At 33.8% G+C, this 13,944-nt stretch overlaps 1 protein-coding gene across 1 annotated transcript in view; it reads left to right on the top strand.

Moving 5' to 3' along the window:
• Positions 1–13,944, top strand: part of LOC120173367 (homeobox-leucine zipper protein HAT22-like) — a 32,465-nt gene that overhangs the window by 7,480 nt on the left and 11,041 nt on the right. The window lies entirely within an intron of this gene.

Genomic DNA, 13,944 nt, shown 5'->3' on the forward strand with positions numbered 1-13,944 from the left:
TCTTCCTCTCTTTTCCCTTTTTTCCGTCTTTACAAATTGTGCAATTTATTGATTAATATAACTTTTTTTAAATTTTGTTTAATCGGTGGCGGCACCGGTTATAATTTTGGTTGCCACTTGTCGATTATCTTTTTTTCTTTGTTTTTTAATTTTTTCAATAAGAATAATTATGTATTTGTGACATGTTCTCTGCCTTCATGGTACATTTATCTATGTCTTTGTAGCATGTTTTTCTCTGCCTTTTGGTAGCTTACGGTTTTTTGCCCCTTTTTCAGTTTATATTTTTTCATATGGTTGGATTTGACATTGTCACAACTGATCAAAATGACGTTTATTTGTTAACTTGATGATCTTCCCTGCTTTAGACCCTGATTGATTTGGATACACGTTTTGCATCCGTGAATAGTTTTCCCATGTCTCTTGACTCTGATTTGCGATTTATCTGTGGTCTTTCAGTAGTTTCATCACCTTTTGCGTTTCGTTTACCGATGTAGTCATAATTGTTCGTATCTTTATTTTATTCGATTTTTTTGTTAGTTTTTTAACCTTTTCCTTCTTTGGTCATTATGTGATCTAGGTGACTAGTTTTTATCTCAATGGCAGTAGAAAAATGTCACAATTATACTTTAGGTTTACAGTTATGCTTGTAAGTCTTCATTTTAATTTTAAATATTTTCTATTTTTAATAAAACTAGTGACTTCCTATAAAAAAACCTTTAAGGCATTAATATTAACCTTTTAAGCTACAACAAATTATACATTGGCGTTTTTAGCGGCGTTTTGAGAGTAAACACCATTAACTTTAAACATATAGCGGCGTTTACATTCCAAACGCCACAAAATGGACTTTTTGCGGTGTTTTCTGTTCATACACGTCGCTACCTTTTGCGGCGTTAATTTTAGCGGCGCTTCTTGCGTGTTTTTACATACGTCGGGAAAGTTTTTAACGGCGCTTAAAAACCGCTATAGAGCTAAGAAAACGCCGCTAAAAACCTATTTTGTTGTAATGTTAGATAATAAAATTTAACGCTTTATATTTATATCAATTCTTAAAAATATTTTTTCCATCATTAATATAAAAAAAATCAATTCGAAAGATTGAAGATATTACAAACTTAATAAATTAACCCTTAAACTTAAGCTTTTTAAATACACATTAGGTATAAAAATAATGTTTATATTATTTAAATAAATTTAATGTTTTAAACAAGAATGATAATCAATTAGCGTGTATTTTATTTTGGGTACAAAGGATAACTAGATGAGTCTACTTCCTTACAATTTAATCCATCTTTGGCCCTTGGCATCTGTCAACAATAATGGGAGTAGCTCCTCCGATGCAAAACTCTTCCTTCAACTCTAAAACCATATGCGCCATGTAGTGTCTGATTCTTTTATCCAGTTCACATGTTTATTATCGATGAAATATGTTATTTAATAGAGATGATGAAATGGTAAATAACAAAATTTACACAATTATATATCTGATCCTTAATATTTACATATTCTATTAATTTAGTCATTATTTTAATTTAATTAAATACATTTAATATCAAATTAGATAGTGATATGTGTTATTAAATGATTGAAAGATACTTTTTAATTTTAATTTACTTAATTTAATTTATTTTTCTTCCAATAAGACGGCGGCATGTTAAAGGAAAACAATTGTAGGAACAAGATGTTGCTACGCGGATTTAAACCATGGACCAGGAGAGGGTAGGTGCGCGCCTGAATCACTCGGGCAACTCCAATACTTGTTATCATATTACAATATTTTTTACATCTCCTATTACAATTAATGAAAAAAAAATATGAAGTTAAAATGTTAATAGAAAGTCTCGAACTTGAAACTTTAATCAAAGAAACACCTTGATCACTAGCCCAAACATATATTAGAAGTATAAATACAATATTGTTTTATATATTATTAATTTTTATTAATAGATGTAATCTACTCTAATATTTAATATACATTTCCCTTTATTTTTGTTATTGTATATAATATTATGTTTTTTTCTTTTAAAATATGAAATAATTTCATAGTGCTTTTAATAATTTTAGTTAGATTATTGATTTTTAATTTTTTACTAATAATATTTTATTAAAAAACAAAAACATTGTAATTTAACTGAAAATCTTAATATTAAAAATTATCTAAATAAAAAATTAATAACTAAAACTTTTCTAAATAAAAAATAATCATATATAGAACAATGTTGTAATTGTACTTCAAATATATGTTTGGGTTAGTGGTCAAGGTGCATTCATTTTTAATTAAAGTTTTAAGTTCGAGACCTCCTACTAACATTTTAACTTCATTTTCTTTTCTTTCATAAACTATAATAGGATATATAGAAAATTTTGTAATATGTTACTATGTATTATCGGGGTCGGTTGAGTGGTTTAGGCTTATATCCTTCTTTTTTTTGTCCCTGGTTGGAATCTCCCAGCAACACTTTTTTTGTCCAATTATCTAATTTGATATCAAAATTTATATAATTGAATTAAAATGATAATCAAATTGATAGAATATGTAATTATTGAGGACTAAATATATAATTATGCCAATTTTGTTAGTTGTTACGTCATAATATCTGTCAAATATTAACAACCAACGACCTAATTGAAGCATATAAATACTTAAGTGGTCTGATTGACGAAATCAAACATTAACAATCAAAATAACAGGGATCAATAGTTGAGTGGTAACTCGTGTAGTTTACCTATTTCATTAAAAAAATTATGAATAAACCACATTAATGACTACTTAAGTATGGCCAATCAAACTACTAGTCATTAACATTTAACATATGAACTGACATGACTGCTAAAAATTACAATAATTATAATTTACACATTTAATCTCAATATTTATATATTTTATTAATTATAATTATAATTTAATTTAATAAATTTAATGTTTAATTAAAAAGAAAAAATGTAAATATAATACATCAAATTAATTAAAAATTCAAATAAAAAAACTTAACAGTGGGCATATATATATATATAGTGAAAGAAAGAAGAAAAATTAGAGGCGTTTTTTCAATCATATATCGGCGTTTTTAAGCGCCGCTAAAAACTTTTGTGGCGCAAAAACAAACGTCACAAAAAGTGCCGCTAAAACTAACACCGCAAAAGGTAGTAGCGTTTATCGTCCACAAACGCCGATAAAGGTTATGTTTTTTAGCGGCGTTTGTAAAAAATGCCGCTAAAGGTAATGATATTTAGCGGTTTTTTTAATAAACGATGCTAAAGGTTATAATATTTAGCGGCATTTTTTCCAAACGACACTATTTATCTTTTCTTTTGTGGCCTTTTGTTCCAAAAATGCCGCTTATCATAACTTTTAGTGGATACAAACTCCGCGATATGTACAAATTTAGTGACGTTTGCTTTGATAACATCGCGAACAACGTCGTTATATACATGTTTTGCTGTAGTGTAAGAAGTTGCTGAGGGATAAAAGGAAGGAAAAACACCCATATCATTCACATGTACTATCCAAAGTTATCAAAGGCTCAAGGCGCATGAGACGTAAAATGTCCTGGAGCCTTGAGGCGTGAGGCGCGGGATTCACGAAGGCGAGGCGCATGATATCCAAAAAATTGTAATACATGTATATATTAATGCAATCAAACTCAAATATCATAGATACCCAATATTAGGCTTCAATAGAGTTCATTCTCAAACTCAAAATACCAACCTAACGTCATAAAAGCTATCAACAAGCATAATCAAGTACTAAGTTTAACAAAAACATCCAACATGCATAAACAAAACATCAAATAAAGTCACTGATAATCATCATCATCATCGTCAAGTGGTATGTCATCATCTTCCTTCTCATCCGTCTCACAATCCCCAATGTCTTATTCTTCAGTGTCACTCTCCTTAGCATAACAACGTCATCATCTTCATCTACACGGTGTGGTCTAGCTTTTTCCTTTCCTTTTGAGCTTGAACTAGCAACATTCTTTCTTCTAGTATTATGGTCACACTCATAAGCTCCGGAATCTATACCAACATCCCTCCATGTCAAATTGTCATCATCAAACACATAATCTTTATTTTCGTCTTCATCCTCATCCATTCTACCAAGCAACCATTCGTTACTTTCATCAATTTCATCCAAAGAGATTGGATCAATGACATCACGATGATTATAACGCCGCTTTAACGCTCGATTATATTTCACATAGACTAAATTATTGAGCTGAGTTTGTGCAAGTCGTTTCTTCTTTTGTTATGTGTAGACACCCAATTTTTTTGTCAGAGTTAAAAAATATTATTAATTATTATTATTATTATTATTATTATTAAGTGTGTTTATATTTTTGTGCAGGTCAAATGTGGTCCAATTATAAGCAACCCAACAGACCCAGATCAATAACAGTACCAAGCCTCTCCACCGACGAGTCACTAAGGCTAGTCACCTCTGAGCAAGTTGAAACATCATCATCACCATGTCGGCCACTGAACAGCAAAAACAAACAATATCAGCAAAGTCAAAAGCATATCACCTAAATCATACCTAACTTGTCAATATCCTACCAAAAACGAAGAAAACACAGATGCATCCATGAAGATTAGGTGGACATATCAACCATAAAATAGGCAGAGGATTAGAGGAACAGGGGGGGAGAACAAAAAAAAATTAGGAGGGGAAGCTATATACAAAAAAAAACGAGAAATTTTCATCAGCGATAAAACGATAGAGGGGTCTTGGTTTTCAACAGAAAAGCAAAGGAGACAAGGAGAATTTTCATTCACCCTTCGAAAAGCCAACAGAAAACCATTGTAGTAAGAATCTCACTTTTGTATTAAAAAAAATCGAAAGCAATAGAAATACAATTTGGGTTCAAGGTATTTTTTTATTTGTTTTCATTTTCCCATTTTCTCTGTGTGTGCATATGTGTTTCAAAATAATAAAAAAAAACAATTGAAAAGGGAGGAAAGAAATTTTACCTTAGTGTTGTGAGCTTTAACTGCCGGAGTGATTGTCCTCATCTTTAAGGGACTAGGTGGTCAGTTCCGAAACAGTGAGTCTTGAGTAAATTCTAAAATGATTCGGATGAGATGATTAGATTAAAGCAAAATAAAAATATAAAATAAAGAGTGAAATATAGTTTCGATTTAGTTTACCTTATGGTGTTTGGGTCTTTGCTGAAAAAGATGAGAGTCATCGTGGATGAGAGCATCGCCGTTTAAGAAATAGGGAAGGGTTTAGTAAGTCTTACCTGGTTAATGTGGTATGTGGTCGGAGCAAGGAACATCCTTAGGAGAAGCTGTCGGCGTTGTGAGTGTTAACCTTGAGCTTCTCGGGTATGGGAAGTAGAAGATAGAGTTGAGATTTCTTTGAAGTTGAAAACGGTTGGATAGTTTAGTTTAAGTATTAGGTTTAGGATAAAGTTAGATTTTATATTAAAATATTTGAAATAATTAATTTTTAGATCACTTGTACATTTACCTTGGAAATTGATTCTTTGTTCATATATATATATATATATATATATATATATATATTTAATGTGTCTTGGAAACTGATTCTTTGTTCATATACATATATATTTGTTTAACGTGTCTTAGGAAGAATAACCATTGTTTATTTGTTTAACATATAGCTTAGTTGGATATTTGTTAAACGTATATATATATATATATATATATATATATATATATTTATTTATTTAATGTGTCTTGGAAACTGATTTTTTTGTTCATATATATATATATTTGTTTAACATGTCTTGGAAACTGATTCTTTGTTCATATACATATATATATTTGTTTAATGTGTCTTAGGAAGAATAGCCATTATTTATTTGTTTAACATATAGCTTAGTTGATATTTGTTAAACATATATATATTTTTATTTAATGTGTCTTGGAAACTGATTTTTTTTCATATATATATATATATATATTTAATGTGTCTTGGAAATTGATTTTTTTTGTTCATATATATATATTTGTTTAACATGTCTTAGGAAGAATAGGCATATTTTATTTGTTTAACGTATAGCTTAGCTGGATATATATATATATATATATATATATATATATATATATATATAATATTATTATATATATTTAATTAGCCCATGCATGATCAATTTTAATATATTTTATTATATTAGATGTATACTTGTATTTACTTTTATATTCTTGATATCATTTATTTAATAAGTATAGTTATCATTTATTTAATAAGTATAATGTTCCATTACTTATTCATAATATGCGTACATATTTGTAAGATAGTTAATATAAATTCATATAGTAACTTACATATACTTGTGTATTCTACATCGAATTAAATCTTTATATTTTAATATTGAGTATTAATTATGGTTCAAACGTTTAAAACTTATTTATAGTAATCATATATAAGATATAGTTTATATCTAAATAAATGTATATAATTTTTGTATTAGAATGTCATGGTAATTTTCATGTTAAATAATCATTTGTTTTATTTAATTAATTTTTGTATGATATCTTTATGTGCATAACTCGACATTATTACATATTTTAGTCATTGTTTTAATTTCGTTTAATTGCAATTTAGACTTCAAGTTTTTGATTTGTTGCATTTTAGTTCTTATAAGTTTAACTACTTATTTTATTTTTTTTCTTTAAGTTATTAATTTGAAGTAAATTAATTAAATTCCAATAAATGGATCATATTTTAACTTGATATTTGATTCAGGATTTTCACCATTTACGGCAATATATAAGCGACACAGTACCAATTTTGGGCGCTGTGGGGGTGTTAATCATTACCCACGCGTAAATGACTCCCAAGCCCGTTTTAATCGAATCTTTGGAAAACGCAGATCAATTTTTGTCTTAAAAATGATTTTTCATAAAATTGTTTTTTTAAAAAAACATTTTTAGGTACTCGACCTACCTAGTCAAAAGGTTGATGGCGACTCTTTTTAATTCTATCCAAATTAATTTCAAATCACCGAATTTTCCAAAATTAAAATCGTAACTGTTTTTAAAACAATTAAACAATTGTCCCCGCCAGAAAAATGGTTACGACAACTTGGCGACTCCACTAGGGACATTTTTTAGAGAGTCAGTCTGTAAGTCGCTTACACATTGTCGTTTGGTAGAAATTATGAGTTCGAGTCTTTAGTTAACTTATCATCCTTTTATTGAAGTTTTTAATTGCTTCATTTTATTATTGTTTTACTAACATTTTTTATCTTTGTTTTCAGATTTGTCCAAAGTTTTGTCGAATGATGTTATTTTCCTATTGAGTCAAAGGGTTGAATGTTCCTCCTCACACACGTCACGAGCATTTGCATAATATAAGCTCTATACCCGAGCTCCGAACCTTTCTAAGTGGGGGCGAAAGCGACGCCTTCGTGAGAATTTATTCTCCGTGCAGGCCTAGCAAGTAACCTTCGGGATTCATATACCTTATGTTTTCGTGAGAATTTATTCTCCGCATAGACATAAGGGAATGTATCCTCTCGAATTGAACTCGATCCGTTTAAGCCTATAATGGGTGAGGATTGAGGGTTTGGCAGCCCAAGGGGGCACTAACATCAAGGACAATTCGAGTACCTTTTTCTGTTAGAAATGCAACCACGCATATAGTGAACCGTAGAACGATCACCTGAGGTATAGATATATCGAACCTATGTCTGTCAAAATAGGTGTACACAAAGGAGGAGCGTACCTTTCTTTTTTACTTTAAATATTGTTTAATAACAGCATGCGAACTAGATACCATGTGGTTAGGATTAATTTATTGAAAAATCATTGTGGGTATATAACATGTTTGGGTAGATATCATGACGGGGTAGGTGTTATATTCATCTTTAAATGAAATTTTTATTGGTATCAATTTTCTTACTTGTGCTAATTCATTTTCATTTTTTATGTTTTTTTTGTTATTTGCATTGCATCATTCAAGATTAAGGGTGTTGATCTTCAGTTAATCGTCAATTTGGAAAGCTTTCAATAATGGATGAAAAGTATTTAAATCAAGTAGTTCAAAACTCTGAGGTACGACAGTGGGCTGAAGCATTGCAAAGATTGGAAGGGGACAGTTTGCCAGCTGATCACATGTCAGATTTAGCGGGTTATGCTTCTGTTTCTCTTAAAAGAAATGACATCCAGGACTTACGAGACATTTGGGAAAAATGGGAGTCGAGTAAGAAGAGGCAGTTTTACCAGTGTTATGGGGATATTTCCTATCTGCTATATGTTGATATAGATGATGAGTTGATCCGAGCCTTGATTCAATTTTGGAATCCAGGGTACAATTGTTTCACTTTCAATAAAGAAGACATGGTTCCTACCATCGAAGAATATATTGCCTTGTTGCGCATAGAGGATGCTCAAGAGAATCGGATTTATTCCAAGTCCATCAAAACTCAACCCTTCAGAATCAAATTAGCCAAAATCGCAGGAGTGCGTAAGGAATGGGTGGTTGCTCGTACCAAAAAAAAGGGTGAAAGTGAAGGCATTTCTTGGATTGCTATTAAAGGAATCATTCAAAGTCATCCTGACGAGAAGGTGCGATTTGACCTCTTTGCACTGGGTATTTATGGCTTAGTCATTTTCCCGAAGGCCTTGGGATTTATTAAGGCTGCAGTTGTGGATTTATTCGAGCAATTACAAAAAAGGGTCAACACTGCTCCTGTAATTTTAGCAGAGACTTTTCGATCCTTGAATGATTGTCGAAGGCTTGGAGGTGGTCGATTTTCAGGATGCGCGCAATTACTATATGTCTGGATCCGTAGCCACTTCTGGAAAATTGAAAAAATTTTATATCATCGGTTTAGTACAAGTTACTCGCCTTTGAGAGAATTTCTAAAGAAAGATTGACCAAAAGGAGTCACTAAAGACATGTGGATAGATGCCCTTAAGAATATGCAAGACAAGGATATCGTTTGGCGTGCCCCTTGGCAAATAAAAAGTGAGTTCCTCTATAAGTGCGGTGACTATAATTAGGTGATGTTGCTCGGTTTATGGGGAGCAATTGGGTACGCACCACTTTTGGTTATGAGGCAATATGGTGGCCATCAATTTATCCCAGTCACTGCTGGACTGCACTCATCTGAGTTTGTATTCTACGGGAACAATTACAAGAAAAACATCTCGAATGCAGTTAGAGGATGGAAGAAGACTTTCTGTACTAGAGCCGATGCAGCCAAGGTAATGTTGACGCCAAATTATGAGGAATGGAGGTCTATAAGAAAGAATGAAAATATTCCTCTACCTGACCAAAGTAAGGATATAACTATGGAGGAACGAATTCAGATAGTCCCATCGGAGATAGAGATCTTAAGAGCAGAATTCGAAGCTGAGAAAGAAGGTTGGTCGAAAGAACTAGAAGAGATTCGACAAGACAAATTCATGTTGAGTATTGATGTTGATTTTCATACCGCACAATTTGCAATGCTAAGAAAGAGAAAAGAAAAAGTAGATTCGGAGTTGAAAAATCTGAAGAAAGGTTACTACAAGCTGCAAAAATCTAGGATAACAATTGGGTCAAGTAGAGCATCAGCCCAGTTAACCAAAAAGTTAAACGCAGAGAAACATCGAAATAGAGATCTGAAGGAAAAAAACGATCGTCTACTCAAGAGCTTGGAGAAAGGGAAAGAAAAAATAGAAGAGCTTGAGCTTGATAAGAGGGAGCGGATCATAAGATACAAGGCCGAGAGTCGCAAAGCTATGGAAGAACTAAAAAGGGAGAAAGATCGAGTCAAAGAGCTAGAAGCTGAGAAGACCATCACGATCAGGGGATTTGAAACTGAAATAAATAATATGCTTGTCGAACTTGATATTAGAGGACAAAAAATCGAAGAATTTGATATTAAAAGAAATAGGTGGGAATTAGAAAAGAAACACTTCAATACTAGGCTCGAAGAAAGACAAGAGACAATCAACAGCTGGATGAAAAGGTGTGGAGATAAAAATGTACAAATACAGAGTCTTAATCGAAGGATGCAGGAAACAAAAACGAGACTTGAAGAGGATCTGGCTCAATGTCGGGCTAAAATCACAGAATTCAGTGATTATATCCTGCAACTCGAAGAATCCTTGTTCCGAGGAAGGATTATCATGGGACCAAGTAACATTCAGGAAAGTTATGAAGAGAATGCCTTACTGCGAAATCAAATTCGAAGCCTGGAAAGCACACTGCAGAGTTGTCAAGTACGAATCACTGAGCTAGAAAGAAATCTCCAAAGAACTATTGAACAGTGGCAAACATCGAATGATTTCTATGAAGAACATAGTGCAGATAGAAGCAACATGGTAGTTGAGGCTATAATACATATGAGTGAAGTTGCCAGATACATTGGGGAATTAGCTGTCGAAGCAAAGGTCATCGAGCATCACATCAATCCGGTTTCTGAGTTTGGGAAGAAGATGTCTTGGTTGATTAAAGAAGTTGTCGAACTTAATCGGATGGCTAGGCCGTATCTGTATAAGTGAACTATTGTGTAATAAAAACTTTGTGTTCCAATGGAAGTTGTTCTATGATAATTAACTTTTTGAGATCAACACCTTTTACATACATTCATTCTGCATTGCATTTATGTTAAATATTTTGCATTAATACATGCATTCATTCATTAAAACACCAAAAATAATGTAAAATATAATTTTCAATCATTGTAGTTATTCTGGCATTCAACTCACACCCGTACGGTACTCGGAATACAACTAAGAAAATGGAAGCTAGAATGATTCAACTTGAGCAAGAACAAAAACAAGCTCAAGAAGAAATGAGAGAGAGATTAAATAAGATGGAAGCAGAGATAACAAATTCGAAAACTGGTCTACTACAAAGGATGGAAGAAATGTTTAAGAAACATGCTATAGGTAGAAGGATCACGGATGGCCAAATAACGTCATCCGAGCAAGATTTATCATATCCTCCAGGGTTTGAACCAGGGGCATCACATCCTGCGGGGTTTACTTCTGATCCCCAGCACCCACCAAGGTTTACACCAGAATCTGGTCATCCTCTTGGTTTCACACCTGTACACATCTCTGCTCACCCTTCGGTACCTCAAGAAGCACGACCTCATGTATATGTCAGCAATGAGAATCAGCAACACCACATGGGATCTGCATTCCCAAACAATTATCAGCCTGTTACTGAACACTTAACTCCAGATCTAAATGAGTTAACTGAAAAGAAAAAAGCCAATAAACAAATAACTCAACAGTTGAAGAAATTGGAAGAAATGGTAAAATCAGTAGAAATGATTGAACCGTTCTATGGGTCTGACGCCAGAGAGCTGAGTTTGGTCCCAGACTTGATCATCCCTATAAAGTTCAAGGTTCCTGAATTCGAAAAATACAATGGATCCACTTGCCCTTCCTCTCATATTACTATGTTTTGCCGGAGGATGGCTGGCCATGTGAATGATGAAAAATTATTGATTCACTGTTTTCAAGACAGTTTAACAGGTTCTGCCGCCAAGTGGTATAACCAATTAACTAGGGTTCACATCAAATCATAGAAGGACTTGGCAAAAGCATTCCTAGAATAGTATCACCATGTTACAGATATAGCTCCTGATCGGTGGACTATTCAAAATATGGAAAAAAGAAGTAATGAGACTTTCCGACAATATGCCCAAAGGTGGCGTGATGTTGATGCCCAGGTCCAACCCCCTTTACTCGAAAAGGAAGCTACTGTAATTTTTGTCAACACTTTGAAAGCTCCATACTTGGGGCACTTGCTTGGAAATGCCACCAAAAATTTTGCTGATTTGATCATCTTTGGTGAGCTCATCGAAAATGCTATAAAAAGTGGCAAGATTGAAGTAGCTGAAGGGTCTAGCTCCAAAAAACCTGTATACCGGAAAAAGGAGAATGAAGTTGCAAGTGTATACCACAAGAATACTGCAAATAGTGTCACAATAACCCAATCAAGGGCGGAGAAGAATGATATGAACACCGTCAGAAATGATTTCAAGGGACCTCGCAAGGAGAGAGAAAAAGTATCATTCACACCACTACCCGTACCCTATTCAGAGATATACGCTTCATTATTAAAAGCAGATGTGGTACGCCCCTACCGTTTGACTCCTCTTCAACCACCGTACCCTCATTGGTATGACGCAAATGCACATTGTGATTTCCACGATGGAATTGCTGGCCATTCTATTGAGAATTGTTTTACCTTCAAAAAGATAGTGCAAAATCTGATTAACACAGGAGGATTACAGTTTGACTCAACAGATGTAAAAAAACACCCACTACCGAATCATGGAGGCAAAGGGATAAATACAATCCAGGAGGATAATAGGAGGAAGGCAAAGAAAGACGTTCATGAAATTAAATCTCCATTCAGTTGGGTATTCCAACAACTCTGTCAGGCTGGCATGATTCGACAAGATCCTAAGCCAAAGCCCAATGAGTGTGGACACTATTGCAAATATCACCAAGAAGAAGGACATGAAATTCAGCTTTGCCCTGAATTCAGGGGGTTATTACAAAGATTGATGGATAATAAGGAGGTAGAGTTCTTTGAGGAAGATAAGGAAAAAAGAGAAGAAGATGTCTTCATGACAGAAAATTCTGAGCCCGTTCACAGAACAAGTAAGCCAGTGGTCATTACTGTGAAACCATCAGCAATGAATTCTGGGTCGTCAATACCAAAAGTTATAATCATAGCTCCTTCACCATTCCCATTTAAAGACACCCGCAAGGTGCCTTGGAACTACACTGCCAATGTTTCATTGATAAGGGAATCTGGTTCGCTAGAGAAAATAAAGGTAGTTGAAGGTGAAGCACCAGGAGGCAACTTGATAACTGAAATAGTGAATGAAGTGGGTCACTTCACAAGAAGTGGGAGGCACTATTCTACCGAGATATCGAAAGTAGTAGACAAAGTGAAAGCAAAAGGAAAAGTTGTAGTGGTACCGCAGAAGATATTCAACGATGAACCCCCACCAATGATCAATAAGCCGGTAACAGAAACACAAGCTCAAGAATTCTTGAAGTTTCTAAAACATAGTGAGTATAGTGTAGTTGAGCATCTACACAAGCAACAAGCACGGATTTCGATTCTGGATTTGTTAATAAATTCAGAGGTACATCGGAATGCTTTACTGAGAGTACTAAATCAAACGTTTGTGCCTGAGGATATACCAGTGAACAAGTTGGATCGAATTGTAGGGCACATAGCTGCTGACAACTACATAACTTTCACTGATGATGAAATTCCTGATGGAGGAATGGGATCGGTAAAAGCCCTCAATATCACAACTCACTGTCATGGTCATGTCTTACCAGGTGTTTTGATTGACAATGGGTCTGCACTTAATGTTATGCCTATGGCCACATTACGAAGGTTACTGGTGGATAACTCACATATGAGGGCTTACCAAAATATTGTCAGAGCCTTTGATAGAACTCAGCGGGATGTGCTTGGAAAGATAGAGGTACCACTGTTGATTGGACCAACTATCTACAATATTGATTTTGTGGTGATGGACATCAACCCTTCATATAATTGCTTGCTTGGGAGGCCATGGATTCATTCTGCAGGGGCAGTCCCTTCGTCCTTACACCAAAAATTGAAATTAGTGTCAGATGGTCAGTTGATTAGTATTGGGGCAGAGGAAGAAATTATTGCTTCTGTGACGACTGACGCCCCATATATTGAGACGAATGAGAATGCTCTAGAGTGTTCCTTCAGAGCCTTAGAATTTGTCAATGCTACTTTTGTTGCTGAAGGAAACAAGATTCCTCGCCCACGTTTATCTGATTGTACTAAGATGATTGTGCGAGAGACTCTAGGAAAAGGAGCCAAGATAGGAAGGGGTCTTGGTAGATGCCTACAAGGAACTTTATATCCCAAATTTGTCATGATGAAGAGCGATCGCTTTGGGCTAGGATTTAAGCATGATTTTCAGCAAAGAAATAAAGAAATGAAAAAGAGAGGTGAAATAAGAA

The sequence above is a fragment of the Hibiscus syriacus genome, unplaced genomic scaffold, assembly GCF_006381635.1.
Source record: "Hibiscus syriacus cultivar Baekdansim isolate YM2019G1 unplaced genomic scaffold, ASM638163v2 tig00111947_pilon, whole genome shotgun sequence".
In the NCBI taxonomy this organism is placed as follows: Eukaryota; Viridiplantae; Streptophyta; class Magnoliopsida; order Malvales; family Malvaceae; genus Hibiscus; species Hibiscus syriacus.